General features: G+C 47.1%; 1 protein-coding gene across 2 annotated transcripts in view; it reads left to right on the forward strand.

Annotated features, from left to right (window-relative positions):
• The window catches only part of PPP2R5D (protein phosphatase 2 regulatory subunit B'delta), a 103,015-nt gene that overhangs the window by 14,999 nt on the left and 84,925 nt on the right, over positions 1 to 3,091 (forward strand). The window contains exon 1 of one of the 2 annotated variants that reach the window (XM_019526924.1): positions 2,595 to 2,599. The exons of the other annotated variant lie outside the window; for it this stretch is intronic. The gene's annotated coding sequence lies outside the window, so the exon portion shown is untranslated. Of the gene's footprint in view, positions 1 to 2,594; positions 2,600 to 3,091 lie in introns of those variants that run through there. 2 annotated transcript variants of the gene reach the window in all.

The following is a 3,091-nucleotide window of genomic DNA, read 5'->3' on the forward strand; positions in this document are numbered from 1 at the left end:
TCCCTTCCGACCCTAGAAACTATGAAACTATGAAATTTTAGTCCCTCCCTTAGCAGCTCTTTTAGCCTGTGTGCAATGTGAATCCCAGCAGGATGTTGTCTAAGTTTTGCCTTTTCCAGAAGGGAGGTGGATGCCCAGCCACCATCTTTTGAGATCAGTTAGGACAGTAGAGAAAAATGATGAGTCATCGTAGTTTCTGTTTCCCACCATACCTGCTCAATTCAGGAGTGGGTGTGGAAGAGGAACCCCTACGTGCCTGCCTCATGAGCACTGCAGGGAAAAGGCCTACCAGTAGGGAATGTATGATTAAAAGAAAGTTCAGCGTGTGCTACCCTCTGGGCTGTACTGTGAGCAGGCAGACCCCCTTCCCATGGAGAGGGGTTTCTGTGTTCTGTCACAGTTTTTTCCTTAGCTATGTTAAAACCATTTTTTTTCTTTCTTAACTACGTTGGTGAGACTTAACCATTATAACTGATACCGGGTTTCATGCCAGCTATTTCAAGGCTCTTTACAAACACCAGTTGAAGTGGCAAGGGCTTTCCCAGACTCCTAATGAGGTGAACCTGTTAGTATGCAGTCCCTCAGCTGAGAGTATCCCTCATGGCCTTTTCAAGTGAGGCCACCCCAGTTGGGGGCACATCCCATCTGTTTCAGATCTCTTTTGAAAGCACAGTTTCATGTCCTTCCTTCCCACCGGGTGTCTCCAGGTCCAAGGCCACCTACATTCCCTTTTTGTTTGTTTGTGCCTGTATCATCTCTCCCTCGGGGTGGCACGCTTTGCAGACTTTGTTTTTCTTCTACCCTGTGGGAAGAGCATAAACTGGCTTACAGTTTCCCTTCTTTTAAAGTTCCTTAGTAGCATTTGAACAAACCTGTGAGTTGCTAAGGATGTTCTGAGACTTGAATATTCAGTACAAGAAGTGAACTTTGGATACCTGGAACATATCCAGAAGTAATCCTGCCAAATGTAGTTTCTGGACTGTGTCATTAGATGAGAGGCCAGTATTCAGGAATAGCCTCTTATGGGTGTTTCTAATTGTTTCATAGCATGGACCACCTCTCGTAGCATCTCATGAACATCTCAGTTTCATCAGAGTGCCCTCCTTACCTTACTCTGGCAGTCAAAGAACATCTATGACTTGAGACCTACTTAATGCATGATTCTGCTGTTTTCTTGATTGCCAGGAAATATTCCATAAGCCACAATTTCTCATGAAATCACTCCAAAAAAACCAAAACAGTATATTATTCATATAATACACTCTTTTAGAATCTTTCAATCCTTACTGTTATACTTAGACAATTCGACAGTCCCTACAGCCACCCTCACGTGCTTGAGACTTACTAACTGTCTATAGCAGTGGTGGAGCATCTCTGCCAATCTGCAGCAATAGCAGGGTGTCTCCATCAATCTGCAGCATGGAGTGAGGCCACTGGGAAATGCCCACAAAATCAGCCCTTTCTGCTGCGAGCTTGCTGTGATAATGCATTTATTTCACTGTGAGTTCAGTAGGTCCCTATCTATTATAGTGACAACAAATGCCTAGGATAGTGGTCACCAACCAGTGGATCTTGATCCACTGGTAGATCTTGAAGCCTCTTGAAGTCGATCTGAGGCTGGGGTGGGGGGCTGAGTGCTGGGTGCATGCATGCGCTTGTCCCAGCCCAGCAGGTCAGTTTGTGTGAGGAGGGAAGGAGCGGAGGCTAGATTGAGGCCCCCGCTGTGAGGGACAGTGCTGCAGAGGCGGGACTAGGGCTAAGTTGAGTGGGGCCCTGGCCAGGTGGGACTTACCTGCTGGGAAGTCATGCCCCCAAATAATTTTTTTCTCATTCTGCCTCAATCTGTGCTCCCCTTGCCCCTCCCTTCCTTCCCCACAGACTTACCTGTTGAGTGGGGAGGGGAGGGGTGGCAGTGGTGCATGGTAGATCTTGGGTTGCTTTTAAATGCCAAAGGTGATCTTCTGTTTAAAATGATTGGAGACCACTGGTCTAGGGAATCTGTCAGGAAGGAATTTTGCAGTTGGAAGGAGAGAGAAAGTGCCTATACCTGGACCACATGCTTTCTGTGAGCCTCAGGCTTTAAAAATATGCACTCCATGGCAGTGACCTTTTCCCCAAATTTGTCCCAGACATTCCTGGTATTTGTCATGTGCTTTTGCAGAGAAATTGGGAACAGTGAGGGATTCTTTGGCTAGGTGTTTTTCTTTTCCGTGAAGTTTGTCATCTTTTTTGCTAAACCAAAGACTCCAGTTTGAGTCAGTTGAACCACAGACCTGCTTTCCCAGAGTTTGCACCATAGCTGTCCTAGGTGGAGTATTTCACAAGTGTTTCAAGGACAGGCTGGTTGCAAGAGTGTGTTCTTGATGGGGTTCCATGGCCAGGGTTTGTGTTGTTTACAGTAACTGCAGAAAGGAGGAGAACTTTCTACTTTACTACCCCTGGAGACTTAGAGTTACATGGTGTGGAAAGAGGGTAAGTGGTGGGTGTCTCAAGCCTCACCTGCCCCACACATTTCCCTTGATCCCCTACCCTGGGTACCTCTTTAGAGGGCCACAGAGGGGGTGGCTTACTGAGGCTTTGGGAATGATCTTCACAGGAGGTGTGTTAGAAGGACAAAGGGGGTGGCAGTCTGTTGGGTTCGAGTGTCATTTTGGAGCATCCTTCTGTTACTGAATGTGTTTATAGGCAATTACAATAGAAAGCAAGGTGCCATTCATTGAGGACTGACTGCAGACCAGAGTGGAGTAGGGAGGGGTGTGCAGCTGGCTCACTCCAAGCATGAGTCTCAGCTGGATGGGATGCCATGGAAGAAGGTGCAGAGATGGAAGAGAGAATGAATGATGAGGCTGTGCTAAAGCAAGGGAAGACACCAGAATTCTGAGGTGGCAAGCTAGCACAGGACACAGGGCCTTGAAACTAGACCTCACTTCTGCCATCAAGGAAACAGAAAGCTGGCAGCATCCGGATGAATGGCAAGCCAAAATTTCTCCTTGTCCGCATCTGTCAAGATCTGATTGTGAGCTTTGTAGCAAAGACTGTGCAGATGTTGGAAGGGAAGGCAGAACTGGGTATGTTCAGTCTGAGTAAGACA

This window comes from Gavialis gangeticus, unplaced genomic scaffold, assembly GCF_001723915.1.
Source record: "Gavialis gangeticus isolate Ggan-Ray unplaced genomic scaffold, GavGan_comp1, whole genome shotgun sequence".
Classification (NCBI taxonomy): Eukaryota; Metazoa; Chordata; order Crocodylia; family Gavialidae; genus Gavialis; species Gavialis gangeticus.